The sequence below is a fragment of the Salvelinus alpinus genome, chromosome 2 (genome assembly GCF_045679555.1).
Source record: "Salvelinus alpinus chromosome 2, SLU_Salpinus.1, whole genome shotgun sequence".
NCBI classification, from domain to species: Eukaryota; Metazoa; Chordata; class Actinopteri; order Salmoniformes; family Salmonidae; genus Salvelinus; species Salvelinus alpinus.
The window spans coordinates 127,498,984-127,517,346 of NC_092087.1; the positions used below are offsets into that span (position 1 = coordinate 127,498,984).

The 18,363-nt window shown below is 41.4% G+C and overlaps 1 protein-coding gene across 5 annotated transcripts in view; it reads right to left on the reverse strand.

The window, feature by feature from the left end:
• LOC139568709 (testis-expressed protein 2-like) overlaps positions 1-18,363 on the reverse strand; it is a 69,339-nt gene that overhangs the window by 46,248 nt on the left and 4,728 nt on the right. For 3 of the 5 annotated variants that reach the window (XM_071390738.1, XM_071390734.1, XM_071390736.1), the window contains exon 2: positions 18,121-18,213. The gene's annotated coding sequence lies outside the window, so the exon portion shown is untranslated. The remainder of the gene's footprint in view (positions 1-18,120; positions 18,214-18,363) is intronic. The other 2 variants (XM_071390737.1, XM_071390735.1) reach the window with 1 other exon arrangement.

Consider the following 18,363-nt stretch of genomic DNA (forward strand, 5'->3'; position numbering starts at 1 on the left):
TGCATAGCAGTACCCCACACCGGTGATCACCCAATCGTGTTAGAAGTTCAGAACAAGAAAATGTAGACTATATAGAAAATTACAATCAAATTGAAAAATCTTTTAACTAAATAATTTGGATTTCTAACAACCTAATTGAGGTGTAGATTATATCTCACATTCCAGTGTTCTAACGTGTAAATAAGGCCGCATGGGATTTCACATAATGCGACTCAGTGCAGGCAATGGCAAATGTCCTCTAATGACAGGAGCCGCTTGTGGATTTGACAGCTCTAATGCAGTTCCCCCTCGACACCGCCAACACAACCGCTATGCCGATGTCGCTTAAAGCGGATCGGATGGAGCCCTAAATGTACTGAACTAACTTGAAAATTCATTGAATTTGCCTAAGTTAATCACAAAATACGAATAAAATGCATCAGTGATTCGTATTTTCCTGCAACGTTCTGAAACGGTACAGGAATGCCCGTCAGTGTGTGTCAAGTCTACACTTTGTATAGCCATTAGCGATAATGCTAATGATTTAAAAAAAACTGGTTATTTGTACTGTTGTCTTGCACTTGTTTTCTTTGGTGCAAATTTTTCTTTTCACAAAAAATACTAAAACCATCTTCTGGTAGATGGAAAGGCTTTCCCAAAAACCTTCTCAATGAAATGTTAACTACAAAGTAGCCTATGCCTACCTGGCAGAAGATCACTTTCATTGATTTTTCCCAGACCTCAAAAGTGGTCTCCTGATATTGTTTAAGTATTGTTTTGGACTAAAAACATTAAATGAGAGTGAAAAACAAACTGAAACCTGGAAGGAAAAAAAATGGAATCAGGACAAAAAATATATATATATATATATATAACACGAGGCACTACATTTCTATAGCAAGCCAAAGGTATTGGTTTCAAGATGTAAGTAATAAAGCCTACTAGACGGCCTAAATGCCTTTTATGCTCGCTTCGAGGCAAGCAACACTGAAGCATGCATGAGAGCAATAGCTGTTCAGGACGATGGTGTGATCACTCTCTCCGTAGCCAATGTGAGCAAGACCTTTAACCTTTCTAGGACACACGTTCCGCTAGCGGAACTCCGACAACATTCCGCTGAAAAGGAAGCACGGAAATAAATAAAAAAAAATTTTTTTAAATATGTAACTTTCACACATTAACAAGTCCAATACAGCAAATGAAAGATAAACATCTTGTTAATCTACCCATCGTGTCCGATTTAAAAAATGCTTTACAGCGAAAACACAACATATGATTATGTTAGATCACTGCCAAGTCCAAAAAACACAGCCATTTTCCCAGCCAAAGATAGGAGTCACAAAAAGCAGAAATAGAGATAAAATGAATCACTAACCTTTGATGATCTTCATCAGATGACACTCATAGGACATCATGTTACACAATACATGTATGTTATGTTCGATAATGTGCATATTTATATCCAAAAATCTCAGTTTACATTGGCGCCATGTTCAGAAATGCCTCCAAAATATCCAGAGAAATTGCAGAGAGCCACATCAAATAACAGAAATACTCATCATAAACTTTGATGAAAGATACAGGTTTTACATAGAATTAAAGATACACTTGTTCTTAATACAACTGCTGTGTCAGATTTTTTAAAAAATTGATGGAAAAAGCAAACCATGCAATAATCTGAGACGGCGCTCAGATAGAAACAACATTTCTCCACCATGTTGGAGTCAGCAGAAATACAAAATTACATTATAAATATTCCCTTACTTTTGATGATCTTCATCAGAATGCACTCCCAGGAATCCTAGTTCCACAATAAATTGTTGTTTTGTTCGATAATGTCCATTATTTATGCCCAAGTAGCTACTTTTGTTAGCACGTTTAGTACACATATCCAAACGCTCGTGCAGGTCCACGCGAACTTCGGACGAAAACTTCAAAGAGTTATATTACAGGTTGAATAAACTTGTCAAACTAAGTATAGAATCAATCTTTAGGATGTTGTTATCCTAAATATTCAATAACGTTCCAACCGGAGAATTCCTTTGTGTCTATAGAAGTAATGGAACGCAAGTCGATATCATGTGGAATGCGCGTGACCAGGACCTGGCTCTCTGCCAGATCACTGACTCAAACAGCTCCCATCCGGCTCAACATCACAGTAGAAGCTTCATTCAACGTTCTACAGACTGTTGACATCTAGTGGAAGACGTAGGAAGTGCAAACAGATCCATATCCCACTGGGATTTCAATAGGCGATGAGTTGAAAATCGACCAGCCTCAGAATTCCCACTTCCTGTTTGGATTTTTTCTCGGGTTTTTGCCTGCCATATGAGTTCTGTTATACTCACAGACACCATTCAAACAGTTTTAGAAACTTCAGAGTGTTTTCTATCCAATAGTAATAATAATATGCATATATTAGCATCTGGGACAGAGTAGGAGGCAGTTCTCTCTGGGCACACTAGTCATCCAAAGTGAAAATGCTGATGTTCAAAAGGTTAGTGATTTCATGAAAGATTGATTTTTATAGTAATATATTTGAATTTGGCGCGCTACATTTTTTCTGGATTTTGGCCAAGTGGGACACTACCGTCCCACCTATCCTAGAGAGGTTAACAGCTTCTACCCCCAAGCTTCTATCAAATCGCCACCCAGATTACTTACATTGACACTCCCTTTTGTTTTTACACTGCTGCTACTCGCTGTTTATTATCTATGCATAGTCACTTTACCCTTACCTACATGTACAAATTACCTCGAATAACCTGTACCCCCACACATTGACTTGGTACCCCCTGTATATAGCCTTGTTATTTTGTGATACTTTTTTATTTCATTTTTTACTTTATTTAGTAAATATTTTCTTAACTTTATTTCTTGAACTGCATTGTTGGCTAATGGCTCGTAAGTATTCATTTCACAGTAAGGTCTACACCTGTTGTATTTGGCGCATGTTACGGATAAAATTTGATTTACCTTTTCAAAAGAACAATACAATTCCACAGAAACAGGCACTTGCCCACACACACAGTGTGTATTTTCTCCCTCTGAAAGCAGCCCAGTGTTGATGGCAGATTTAATTGTTCAGGCCAAAAGGCAAATGAAACTTCACGCCTCACAGACAATAACTGCTAGAGTTACCAGTCAGCACAATGTGTTAATGGAAGAGGGGGGGGTTTAGTAAATATTTTCTTATTCCCATTTTCTTAAAACTGCATTGTTAGTTAAGGGCTTGTAAGCATTTCACAGTAAGGTCTACATCTGCTGTATTCAGCGCCTGTGACAAATAAAAATGTATTTGATTAAATTAAAAGAGAATAATAACAAAATCAGGGTTCCCATTCTGTCACTTTCAGAATTCCATGGCCCCAGTGGAGGGGAAAGGATTTAACATGCACACTTTAGGCTGAATCAATGTGAGCTATATCGGTTCATTGACCCCTCATGACGTCCATGATAAATAATGCACTCCTCACTTAACCGCCACTCAACTTCCTAAACAGGCCCTCATTATCTTTGAATGAGCTACACGGCCTTGACAGCGACATATCTGCTACGCTGCCCGCCACACAGTGATCTTGTTCCACTGCTCTGGTTACATGACCGACGCAGCTAGACAATCTTGGCTGTTGCCAGTCAGCCATTACGGCTACAGGTAGGCTGCAATGTTAGTTTTTTCTCCCTATGGCTGAGCCAACACCCAGAGCCTTTTGGGTCTGCTACTGACGACCAAGTTGAACCAAGTGTTCACGCTGTCACTCACAGCTGAGCTCGTTTGAACTGAAGCTATAATTACAGACATAACAATTGCAGTTCTCGTTTGAGGGGGCATGGTCAACATAGGCTAATTATTGTGATATGGGAGCTTAGTTACGACTTAGAAACTTGGAGCAGTTTTAATTGCTGTACCAGGGTGGGAACTATGCACTGGAAAGTGGTACTGTAAAACAGTTTTACGGGTACAACGTTTTTCTGACACGGATGACGAAGGCAATAAATTAAAAGGTGGACATGTTTCAAATCCAACAACTTAAAAACCAAGTGGAACAATATAAACTTCATCAGACATCCGTATAAAAAAACTGACTGGATTTACTCGTTTGGCACGGTAAAACAATGTATTTTACAACTCTTAGACGAATCACTCCCTGCGTGTTATAAAACACTTTTTTGATGCGTCTGTTATTCAGATGCTAACTGAAACTGATTCCAAAACAACTTCATTCTGATGAGGTGGAAAACTCAGATCTGTGTCTAATTGGCTGTGGATACAGATGTTACACCAGGAGTTACATAAGAAAGCCTACTCAAGTTTACCATATTCAACTAGTCAACTTCAAGCAAACCTAGGAGTTTTCTAGTTTTCTAGCTTTCTAGCTTTCTAGCTGTGTTAAGAATCCTGGCTTTGTTTAGGAGAGTTCAATGCGTAGCTCCGGCAGCAGCCTGCCCGTCTAAGCTTTATGGGCATCCATCTCAAATCAAAACAAAAGTTTATTGGTCGTGTAAACAGTTTAGCAGATGTTATAGCGGGTGCAGCAAAATGCTTGTTACTAGCTCCGGACAATGCAGTAAAATGTCCAAGTACACAAAAAAACAAACATTTGCATTACTGTAACAGTAATTGAAACGCAATCTAGACAAACACATACAATGAATTTAGACAAGACATGCATGAGGAATGCTTTTCTAACAGTCTTGAAGGAGTTCTCATATATGCTGAGCACTCGTTGGCTGCTTTTCCTTCACTGCGGTCCAACTCATCCCAAACCATCTGAATTGGGTAGTTGTCGGGTGATTGTGGAGGCCAGGTCATCTGATGCTGCACTCACTCTCCTTCTTAGTCAAAAAGCCCTTACACAGCCTGGAGGTGTGTTTTGAATAGTATAGTGCCGCTAAGCTCAAACCAGATGGGATGGCATATCGCTGGAGAATGCTGTGGTAGCCATGCTGGTTAAGTGTGCCTTGAATTATAAATCACTGACAGTGTCACCAGCAAAGCACCCCCACACCGTCACACCTCCTCCTCCATGCTTCACGGTGTGAACCACACATGCGGAGATCATCCGTTCACCTACAATCCATCTGTCGTTCTGCCACTGAACAAGGCAGTTAACCCACTGTTCCTAGGCCGTCATTGACAATAAGAATTTGTTCTTAACTGACTTGCCTAGTTAAATAAAATAAATGCAAATCTCACAAAGACACGGCGGTTGGAACCAAAAATCTCACATTTGGACTCATCAGACCAAAGGACAGATTTCCACTGGTCTAATATCCATTTCTTGTGTTTCTTGGTCCAAGCTAGCCTCTTCTTCTTATTGGTGTCCTTTAGTAGTGGTTCCTTTGCAGCAATTCGACCATGAAGGCCTGATTCACGCAGTCTCCTCTGAACAGTTGATGTTGAGATATGTCTGTTACTTGAACTCTGAAGCATTTATTTGGGCTGCAATCTGAGGTGCAGTTAACTCTAATGAACGTATCCTCTGCAGCAGAGGTAACTCTGGGACTTCCTATCCTGTGGCGGTCCTCATGAGAGCCAGTTTCATCATAGCACTTGATGGTTTTTGCGACTGCACTTGAAGAAACTTTCAAAGGTTTTCAGATTGACTGACCTTCTGGTCTTAAAGTAATGGACTGTCGTTTCTCTTTGCTTATTTAAGCTGTTCTTGCCATAATATGGACTTGGTCTTTCACCAAGTAGGGCCATCTTCTGTATATCACCCCTACCTTGTTACAACACACCTGATTGGCTCAAACGCAATAAGGAAAGAAATTCCACAAATTAACTTTTAACAAGGCACACCTGTTAATTGAAATGCATTCCAGGTGACTACCTTATGAAGCCGATTGAGAGAATGCCAAGAGTGTGCAAAGCTGTCATTAGTGTTTAACACTTTTTTGGTTACTACATCATTCCATATATGTGATTTCATAGTTTGTGTTTTCCCTATTACTCAACAATGTAGACAATAGTACAAATAAAGTAAAACCCTGGAATGAGTAGGTGTGTCCAAACTTTTGACTGGTACTGTATTTGTATGTGAATGGTGTATATAGACAGTATCAGGGCTCTAAAGTGCGACCATTTTACTCGCATCTGCACCTAAATATCTGGAATTTTTAAACGACGTGATAATTGTTGAAATGATTACTACACTGTACCCCAGCCCCTACCATGGAGAATACACTGAGCGCAGATTCATGACCGTCATGCTTGTACCATGACAACAATTTCTTTGTTGTCATGTTCGCGCAAATATCTTTAATTGTGCTCCTAAATTTCTTTGTATACCCCTACATTTTTCAACTTGGGGGCACACGTGACCCTTGTTAAAAAAAAAAATTTTTTTTTAAAAAACATTTTAAAAAGTCAGCGTTGAGCCTTCGAGCATGGACATTATGTGAATAGAAAATATGTGTACAACAGTAGTTATATTGGATGAGCCTTGACTAGAAAACACTAAATACATATGAAGTGGGTAAAACAGTATGTAAACATTATTGAAGTGACCAGTGTTCAATGACTATGTACATTGGGCAGCTGTTTCTAAGGTGCAGAGTAAAGTACCGGGTAGTAGCCGGCTAGTGACAGAGTCTAAGGTTCAGGGAAGGGTACTGGGCGGAGGCCGGCTAGTGTTGACGGTTTAATTCTGATGGCCTGGAGAGAGAAGCTGTTTATCAGTCTCTCGGTCCCAGCTGTAATGTACCTGTACTGTCTCACCCTTCTAGATGGTAGCGGAGTGAACAGGCCATGGCTCGGGAGGCTGAGGTCCTTGATGATCTTCTTGGCCTTTCTGTCCAGCCGTCTACTGCTGCAGTGTTCACCAACACTGGCTCTAATGCTTCCAACACACTCAGTCATCCAGACACACAAGGACACGCACGCACAGTGGTACACAGTCGCATACAACTGAAAATGTGCAAACACAGACACACACCTAAGAAAGAGAAAGCCTAACTGAGTTCTGCAGATGTTTTTTTCTCCTTGGCAGACAACGCATGCCGGATATCTGCCTGGCTGCCTTATCTGTCTCAAGTAATTGTCTTTTCCTGCCACTTCGACATAGGTCCACAACGGCTAACTTCCAAGGCAACCGTACGCTACAGCACAACAGTGCTGAAGAAGAACTGATACCTAGCTAGACAGACTGTAGAAAATGAGGAACAATCAATAGTTTGTGATACTGCACTGCTAATAATGCTGTATGTAGCAGAAACCAAAGGGGTTAGACATTGCTAAACTGACTGTTAATGATGAACTCCGGTACTTTGATCGATAGTGAAATTGACTAATGTGGTCAAAAGCGCTGAGCTGCCAAGAAATATCCATGACTAATCACTTACGTAGCGGCCTCATGTACTGGAGGATCTGGAAAGGCTGGAATGCCACAGCTCGGGTCCAAAATGACAGTCTGTCTGTGCTTCGGCTTTCTGATATGAGACATCTCTATTTCGGTCTGCTTTCGGCTCGAAACCAGAACTCAAGCCCAGACGCAACTAATCACAGTTTGCCTCGCCATATCTGTTTTTAAAAGCAATAGACATTGGATTGGAAAGAAGAAATATATACTCTAGATTTATTTCCCTCCCACCCTCCTTGTATCAGCCCTGTTTCTCCTAGTAAACAAGTAAATATATCCTGGAGGTAGGGATGGACGTGCCTGTTGCTAGTTACAGAGACTATGCCTGACCCACCTCGGTTATCGTTCATAGCTGACAGGTTGACATGTTTCTATAAATGGTCATTACTTCTGAGGAATATCAGAGGCTATTGACCCTGTCTGCACAAACAACTGTCTTCAGACTTTTCCTGGGGAAAAGACAAGAGCGCTCTCAGGAGTACGAGGAATCACTGAGCAATGAATACAAAATTAACAGCTGCCATATTGAAATAATTTGGCGAACTCCATTCGTGCCGGAGGAGCCATGGGCCTGTTAACAGAATGGACAATGTGATCAGAAGTCTTAGCCGGGTGTCTTCAGTTGCTGTCCAGTAGACCAATCGAAATATTTAAAATGTGTATGTTTCCATATATAGACGTGTTTCAATCAAATCAACTATATCCACTGAGCTTGTCTGATGCTTTAAGCGCATGGTTAGATAAAAATAATGAAGACACACAGATGACTAAAGGTAGTCCGACCGCAATTGATTTGATTGTGCCATGTCAGGCTCAGGCTTGCTGTAAAAATATTAAATGACAACAAGTGACTGACTAGCACCCGTTGTCTCTCTCTGCTCCCTGCTGCAGCGTCCACCACAGAACATCAGTGTTTATCGCGCTGTCGGTGTTGCTGAAGCTGCACCATAATCATTTCTGACTGTTACTGAAATCCCTCATTTGTTTAGGCAAAACATTCCCTATTCACTCAACCCTTGCTCTCTTCACGTGACACATGAATGCATTGCATGCACGTGACCAATAGGGCCTGACCTATTGCGTATCACAACCACATTACTAAATTGGTTATAACAAACTGTGGGACCTTATATGAGTGTGTGCCTTTCCAAATCATGTCCAATCAATTGAATTTACCACAGGTGGACTCCAATCAAGTTGTAGAAACATCAAGAATGGTCAGGGGAAACAGGATGCACCTGAGCTCAATTTAAAATCTCATAGAAAAGCGTCTGAATACTTACGTAAAATGTGATCAGTTTTTTTATATCTAAAAACCTGTTTTTGCTTTGTCATTATGGGGTATTGTGTAGAATGATGAGGGGGGGAAAACAAATTGAATCCATTTTAGAATAAGACTAACGTAACAAAATGTGAAAAAAGTCAAGGGGTCTGAATACTTTCCAAATGCACTGTAAGTATTGAAATAAAGGCCTAAGTAAGTTACAGCTCAATGGTGGTTATAGAACGCTGCTATACTAATGATAATGACATTAGCCTACTTATTATAATGATGATCATAATAGTAACAATACCAATACGAAAGAGATCATTACTTTATAAATATTGTTTCTCTTACAATTTGGAACAGTATACACGCTAAATAAATAACACCAGAGTGGCTGTTCTAATGGAAAACAAGAGTTTCCGGGGGCTTCCATTCAGCCACAAGAGCATTAGTGAGATCGGGTACTGATGTTGGGCGACTGGGCATGGCTCGCAGTCGGCGTTTCAATTAATCCTAAAGGTGTTCAATGGGGTTGAGGTCAGGGCTCTGTGCAGGCCAGTCGAGTTCTTCCACACCGATCTTGACAAACCATTTCTGTATAGACCTCGCTTTGTGCACGGCGGCATTGTCATGCTGAAACAGAAAAGGGCCTTCCCCAAACTGTTGCCACAAAGTTGGAAGCACAGAATCATCTAGAATGTCATTGTATGCTGTAGCGTTAAGATTTCCCTTCACTGGAACTAAGGGGCCTAGCCCGAACCATGAAAAACAGCCCCATACCATTATTCCTTCTCCACCAAACTTTACAGTTGGTACTATGCATTGGGAAGGTAGCGTTCTCCAACCATCCGGCAAACCCAGATTCACCCGTCAGACTGGTGAAGCGTGATTCATCACTCCAAAAAACACGTTTTCACTGCTCCAGAGTCCAATGACGGTGAGCTTAGGCTTGTGTGCGGCTGTTCGCCAATGAAAACCAATTTCATGAAGTTTCCGACGAACAGTTCTTGTGCCGACTTTGCTTTCAGAGGCAGTTTGGAATTCAGTAGTGAGTGTTGTAACCGAGGACAGACAATTTTTACGCACTATAAGAGCTTGTGTGGCCTACCACTTCACAGTTGAGCCGTTGTTGCTCCTAGACATTTCCACTTCACAATAATAGCACTTACAGTTGACCGGGGCAGCTCTAGCAGGGCTGACGAATTTGACGAACTGACTTGTTTGAAAAGGTGGCATCTTATGACAATGCCACATTGAAAGTAACTGAGCTCTTCAGTAAGGCTATTCTACTGCCAATGTTTGTCTACGGAGATTGCATGGCTGTTTGCTCGATTTTATACACCTGTCAGCAAAGGTTTTGGCTGAAATAGCCGAATCCACTCATTTGAAGGTGTGTCCACATACTTTTGTATATATAGTGTATATGGATGATTTATAAAGCCAGGCACATTTAACAGTTAGGTTGTTGATCATAGACCAAATTAAGTTGGTTTCCTCTCTCCTCACTTTTCTTAGACAATTAAGGCAAGGGCTGTTTCCTCGTCTCCTAACTCCGCTGCTGCCTCCGCCGCATTGTTCTAAACACCAATATGCTGGTTAACTTTGCAATTATGCACATAGCAACATGGTCTAGGGAAAGGCGTCAATTCAACAGCGCACTGATGTTTCAGAACAGCGACCGCAATCCAACACGGGAGAAAGCGCATTTGTAAAAAATAATATTATTTTTTATTAGCGTTGCACTATTGTTCTAATGTAATAGAACCATATACAATTTCAGTAATGCATGTCTTAGAGTGATGGACTGTGCCATCCCCACGGCCTCCACAATGGATTAGTCCACTCAGACGGGTGTCCTGTAGACCATTATTTTACTATTGCTCGACTAAAGAATTCTGTCGACCAACAGCCTATTGACCAGTCGACTAAATGGGGTCAGCCCTACTATCCAGACAATCATCTTAGCAGATGTCCACTGACACCCCAGTGAGAATTTCTAGACCCACCACATCCACTGTCCGGTCTGTCCGTCCATCCATCAGTACACACTGATCTTTGTATAGAGGCTCCTCCAGAGGCTATTGGTGCCCCGTGTGAGGCGTGTGGGAAAAGTGGGCCTAATTGAGCAACTCACCGCCTCTCAATCAATGAATATGACTATAAATCAACATTTCTGATCAACGTGTCTGTCAATTTTCTCCCAAATTCAATTCTGTGGTATGCAAATTGTATCATCAGAAAGTGTGTCTAATAATGTGATTGAATAAAAAGTCAACAATTTAATAAGATATAACAGTAAATTTGTAATGTTGCAACATAATATTGCACTATTTTTTATTAAGGCAAGTGCTTCAATACAGAGTTCTACTAAGTGTTTCATTAAATCAAAAAAGTAATGCAAGAATCTAGATAACAATGCAGCAACATTCTCTGTTTCCAGCTGGCTGAGGATGTTTGTGACTGCCTGGGATGATGACTTTTCTGCAACAAACTCTGTACAGATGAACATGCTCTGCATGGTACTTCACTGTCTCAAAACAGCTATTCCATCTGGAGCTCACTGCTTCAGGAGGAGCCTTGGCCTGCACAAACTCCTTCATAATGAGGAAGCTCACCTATCTTCTCTTTCTGGCAGGCTTCTTGAAGGCAGATCTCATCCATGTCACAAGTGATGCAACTTCAGAGACATTTGTAGTGCTGCCAGGTCTCAACCACCAGATTGATGACATGGCAGAGACAGGTTACACGGACACTGTTGGGCATCACTCCTTTCAGAACGTCCTTGTATGCCTTCAGGCAGTAGGAGGCTTCATCTGTGACCACTTCCCAGGCATCATTTAGGTTCAGATCGTTGCTGTGGAGGGAGGCTAGTATAGCTTGGGACATTGAGTAGATGCATCTGTCCATGAAAATGACATCCACCAGGAAGTACTGGTTTTCAACACCTGCAATGAAAGATAAGGAAAAACTTGAATTATGTTTTAACCTAAAATAATATTGTGACAAAATAAGTGTTATTTAAATTTCAAGTGTAAACACAATATAGATACAGCGATAGTCAGCTGGATGGAGAGGCAGACAGCTGCTGACATTATGCATCCTATATTTCACCACGATAGCTCGTCATTTGGAATATCACAATTTGCATGCGTACAATTCACATTGCAGAATGTAAATGTAGGCTATTGCAACGGTATATTAATAGGATGTTAAGTTAACTCACCAATGACAATGTTTAGAACGCTGCAATCCCTTGCACCGGTTGTCTAGTCAACAACCAGAGCAAATTTCTTCCCATGGATCTTCTGTAGAACAGCAATGTTGGTCAAACACACGGGGCAGGCGCATTTGACGGAGGCTGCTCTCATTTTCGGGCAACGCTCCTCCCTGTTTGCAATGCTTCACTAGAAACGGTCGTAGCTTTCTTAGGTTTTCTAAGGGGATGTCAGACTCGGCGCACACAGCCACAAAGTCCTGAATAAATTCTCGACTTGAATCTGTTGATGCGCCTTGCACTAGTAATGGTCATTTGAAGAGGCATGCTCTGGCTAACACAGTGCTTTTCCTTGTTCTTCACATGGGCTTTAAAATTTAAGTAGTCTTCACACTTATTTTTACAGGTCCAATCAATAGTATGTTGACGTCAAATTTGTACGTTTTTTTTGATGACTTGACCCTCTGACCCTCTTGACCCTCTTCGATATATTTCTCAAAGTGACAGCCAAGTTGTGAGTTGACGTAAGGGTCCCACACACGACCGACCCCTCTCTCAAAACACCCCAATCGAAAACTGAATTATTTCTCTAGGCCTACTCGTCCGTAATTTTACAATTATGAAATAATTTAGGTTACTACAATAATTAGGCCTAATGCAGAATTTTTTAATAAAAATAAAAAAATCGATTTCAGCCAAATTATGGAAAATTGTGCAATATTCTACATTACAGTTGATTCCATTTTTATTACCAAATTCCGTGATTGCGTCCATGTTTTCCGCATCACCGAAATCATAATGCCCTACATTTTCATCTGGGTAAGCCCACTGTCTCCCGGGAAGAATGTCAGTCTTGCCAAGAGGAGAATAATGGTGATAGAAACGGCCGACAACTAGCATCAAAAATATTTCAAAATAAATACTCAAGCACGGGCACTTCTGCCGCCATTTCTCGCTCTGCATAGAGCACATTCCGCAGAGCACATTCCAGATTCACAAATCACAACGACGAGTCATCGTGAAACATCGCCAAGTATTTTTCCTCATGAGAGACAAACTGATTGATTTACATAATTGTTTTGGGTTGCACTGCAGATGAAGGTTCAGTTAGCCTAAGTGCCTAATGCTACAACTGTTGTCTGTCTGATCTGATAAGAGAGTGCATTTTGAGGATACTAGGGCAATGGGAAACAAGGCCAAAAGAAAAGCCTGTTTATTGAACTCCTGTGCCCTCCTGCCTTAACCCCAGTCAAACCTGTTTAGATCAAAACCAACAACAATGCCATTCCATGGAGTTAAACTCCACCAGCTTTGACCTGTATTTGCATCGACATGTTTGGGTTGATAGAAAGAGCCTGTTGGACTTGATCAACTGTGGCAGGGCAATGTGGTGAGTTTCCACAATTGCTCAGCTTTCTGCCACACCTGTTACGGCCTCTGAACGGCTAATCTGTGACATGGACCATGACGCAACAACACACAACACTACAGTTGAGTCAACAACTCAGTGCTCTGCTCTATAAAGAGTAGGGTTGCAAAGGGTCAGAAACTTTCCGGTAAATTTCCAGATTTTTATACGAAAAATTTTCATGGGAAATTTGGGGTATTTTGCTTAAATTCATCAAAAAAAGTTGGCTTATAACAGTGAACCTTTTTTGTGGGTTACGCAAGGCAATTCTAGGTATTGTGGCATATTTTGGTTAAACTATCCCCAATTCAATGGAATTGCAACCCTCTGCATGCACAGTGCATTCTTCCAGCACGGCTGATTCTCAAGATCTTGCACACTAATGAGATCCTATTGAGCCCACACTACTACACTGTCTGAGCCAAGGACTACATGCTGTCTGGTAAGTTTTGATTACAATACTGGGTGGGGTGAATATATTTTATATGACATACATTATTTTTGTTAACTAGTAAATAGTAGCCTACAGCAAATTTAAATAATTTCTAACTTGTTAACACTTTCTACTAGTTAGTTTCTGCTACCATGTGGGTTTTAGCTTGCTTGAGCCTGCTAACTGAGTGTAAATTCACGTTTCCATCCCTGTTCACCCGCTTCCATAACATTCACCTGTTTCAGTTTAAAACATGTATCTTACAAAGGAGTTGTTTAATCTAACTGCTTAACTATTTATCTGTACATGGAATTGTATTTTACTCATTTTTTTCTAATCTTTACAGGAACATTCCACGGGCACTATCTGATGTGTGGAGACATTTCACTGCAGCTAATGTAGAAGGAAAACCTGTGTACTTTTGCAAATAGTGTGCCAAATCATATGTGAAGAATGCAACAAACATGCAGAATCATCTGGCCAAGTGCATAAAGTTCCCTCAGCTCTCACAACCTCTGAGAAAAGTCCCTCTACTACAGACACCTTACCGATAGCAACATTTCATGTTTTTCTTTGACTCAATGGAAGAACGTAATCAGAGAAATGCTGATGAATGTCTTGCTCGAGCTGTGTATTCAACTGGTTCACATCTGATGCTCACAGGCAATGTGTATTGGAAGAGATTTCTGAATGTTCTACACCTCTCCAACCAGACATGCTTTATTTACTCATTTTCTGGATGCAGAGTTCAACAGAGTTCAAGTGAAGGTCAAGCAAATCATAGAGAAAGCAGACCGTATTGTCATCTTCTCTGATGTGTGGTAGAATGTTCGTGGGCAATGAATAATTAACAACATCATCTCCACCCCTCAACCAGTATTCTACAAGAGCACAGACACAAGGGACAACAGACAAACCGGTCTCTACATTGCAGTTGAGCTGATGGCAGTCATCAATGACCTTGGACCACAGAAGGTTTTTGCACTGGTGACAGACAATGCTGCAAACATGAAGGCTGCTTGGTCTGAAGTGGAGGAGTCCTACCCTCACATCACACCCATTGGCTGTGCTGCTCATGCATTGAATCTGCTCCTCAAGGACATCATGGCACTGAAAACAATGGATAGAATCTACATGAGCCAAGGAAATGGTTAGGTATGTGAAGGGTCATCAAGTTATAGCAGCAATCTACCTCATCAAGCAAAGTGAGAAGAATAAGAGCACCACATTGAAGCTGCCCAGCAACACCCGTTGGGGTGGTGTTGTCATCATGTTTGACAGTCTCCTGGAGAGGAAGGAGTCTCTCCAAGAAATGCCCATAACACAGTCTGCCGATATGGACAGCCCCATCAAGAGGATCCTCCTGGATGATGTATTTTGGGAGAGAGTGGTAAGCAGCCTCGAACCTATAGCAGTAGTCATTGCACAGATTGAGGGAAACAATGCCATCCTGTCTGATTTTCAGTCTCTGCTTGCAGATGTAAGAGAAGAAATCTGTACTGCACTGCTGCTCCAAGCAGAGGAAACTGCCGTTCTGAAATACATCAAGTGTGAAGACATCTGCCTGAAGCCAATACACGCCGCAGCGTACTTGTTGGACCCCAAGTATGCTGGCAAGAGCATCCTGTCTGGTGCAGAGATCAACAAGGTCTATGGTGTCATCACTACCGTGTCTCGCCACCTTGGCCTGGTTCTTGGCAGTCTGGCGAAGTACACTTCCAAGCAAGGGCTTTAGGATGGAGATGCAATATGGCAGTCATGCCAACATATCTCATCAGCCACCTGGTGGAAGGGATTTGTGGATCTGAGGCTCTTTCCCCTGTTGCCTCCATCATCCTCCAAATCCCACCGACATCAGCCGCCTCAGAGCGCAACTGGTCCTTGTTTGGGAACACACACACCAAAGCACGCAACAGGCTGACCAATACAAGGGTTGAAAAATTGGTGGCCACCCGGGAAAATGTTTGGCTTTTTGAGCCTGACAACGAGCCATCCTCAAGGTTGGAAAGTGACAGTGAAGATGAGGGCTCAGTCTGATGTTAAAGAGGTGGACATTGAGGAGGTCCAGGGAGAAGACATGGAAGCCTTAGAGGAAGACAACCAAAGCTTTAGTTTCTAGACTATCATTTTACAGATGTATGTTGAAAATGTTTTTGGGAGATGTGATGGATCATTGGGGATCATTCAATATTCCATTTATTTTGTTGTTCAGTGAAATCATCCCATGTGAAGAGTCAACTCATTTAATTAAAGTTAAATTCATAACTAAATCGTTAAAAAAAATATATATTATTGGAAGTATTTAATCATTTGCAATTATGTCTACTTATGATAAGGTAAACAGTTGATGTTTCTGTCTCCATAAGATATGGTAAATATATCCAATGCCAAAAACATCTACATTTAAATGGTATTAATATGCATATATTTCCATTAATTCCCATGGAACGTTTCTACCTCTGAATATCCCCCAAAATGTGCAACCCTAATAAAGAGCCATTACAAAATGGTATGAACGGTAATTTGGTGACTGATGAAGGATGAGAAATGAGCTTGAGTATAAAAATAGACCAACATCTTGGAAATATTTAGGTGAGCAGGTGGCCAAGTAGTGAGTCAGGGGCAAAGCCATGAACAGGTGCCGAGTCAACAGGGTGTAATCCGTTGGCCCAGCATAAAACTGTGATAAGCAGCACATTTTCCCAGTCTCACGAACAATAACGCAGTGTGGTATTACCAGCATTCTACAGGGAGGCCTCTGCACTGTGAAGAAAACAGCCTACACACACCTGTTCTATGACATTACAAAACAGGATAGATGGAGATCCGTCGTCAGTCACCAAAGTTAAACAACAAGCAGGGGATGTTCGGCTAGAAAACAAATACATAACATTTCAGCCTGTACTCAAATCAGTTAGCTTTCTGCTAACTTGTTATGGAGGGGGTCGCTATCCGGCCTAAAATTAACGTGAGACCTTCTAAGACCTCGACCTCACGACCACATGTGCCAATGTGGTCAAAGTGAACAGTCGCCACGATTACCAGAGGGAAATCAAAACAGATTTGTTTCACAGCAGCTTTTGCCTGACAGGAACAGACAGCTTGCTTTGATTTTCCTTTCTACTGTATAACAGACATCCATTTCACTATGCCTCTGGTGTTTTGCTGTAGATAGACAAGCGTGACTTCTCTTTCTGATGCACCTGCTACAGAAATTAGGCTAAGCTTAGTGAGTCTTAAACAGGTGCTTCTGCACTCTATCCATTCTCTCGCTTTCACACGTTATAACTCGACACATAAATCCAGAGGATTTCACACTACTCAAGGCCATGTCTCGTGTGGATGGTGTTTTCGGATGTGGGGAAAGTGCTTTTGACTAAAACACTGAGCAATTCTATTAATAGCCTTAGTGTTAGGCTAGGTGATGTGTTGCGAGAGTTAAGTAAAGGATGTGGAGACGGATTTAGTAGAATTTGATTTCAGAATTTGCCTAACGGTAGCTTGCCTAGCACATACAATATTGTATTGAGTACACATGAGGCCCCTTGAAATGACTCATGCTAGAGGGCAGTGTAAAAAGGGTGCAACCAACAGTGGATCATTAACCAATGACACTGTACCCAAACCGTTTCCATGGTGAAATACGATTTTGAGAGGTTTCGCACACACTATCAGGACATCAAATAATGATCAATAGCACAAACATATGATAAATAGCACAAACAGATAATCCCTTACACATAGGCCTATGGGAAACACCATGGAAAACAAATTGTTTATGCAAAATAGGAAGGCCAAGCCTAGGCCTACAAGAAGTGCAAAGGGTTGCTAAACCAAAACTGTTGAGTCTTTCTTGGGATACATTTGTTTAAGGAAAACAGTTGAACAATCATTTCACAGGACTTGTTTATTTTATCACAGTACTGAATGGCAGCCACAGACAGCCATTTACTTTTCACTTGGCCAATTAGTCAAATCCATGTCAAAGTACCTGACAAATACCTCAGGTCTGCTCAAAAAGACTAACAGCAGAGGGCATTCGTCTCAGCAGCAGTGAACGTCAGTGACAACGTCTATTTCCTTGTATTTGTTTGGGCTGAAAATAGACATACTGATCTGTGGAGTCTGCTGAGGGGAGGACGGCTCATAATAATGGCTGGAAAGGAGCGAATGGAACGGCATCAAACACATATTTGATACCGTTGCACTCATTCTGCTCTAGTCATTACCACGAGCCCTGTCTGTCTTATTATGGTTCCCCTAGAACCTGTCCTTGACTGCTGCTGCAATCTCAATCTGTTCCAATAGAATAAAGGCAGTGTGTTACAGAAATCAGTGTCTCTCTTTCTCATCATCTTTTATTTTCTTCCCCCCCCCCCCTCTCTCTCTCTCTCAATGGTCAGTTGTGTCAGAGAATGGATCAATGATCAGTTCCAAATTTACTGGCAAAGTGCTTACCTCGTATCCTTAGTGCCATTCAATCCAGCATCGCCTCAGCGTCTGCATTCATGTAGAGTCGACTCTCACATGTCCATCGTGTTCAATGATCTGCTAAATAGAACAAAATCAATAATGGTCATATAGATTTTTGCACATCAAACATGTGCAATCGCACAACACACACACACTAACTTAACGCCACATTGGACTTGCTGTGTAACTAAGCAGTTTTCATCATGTTGTCATCACTCAAACATTCGC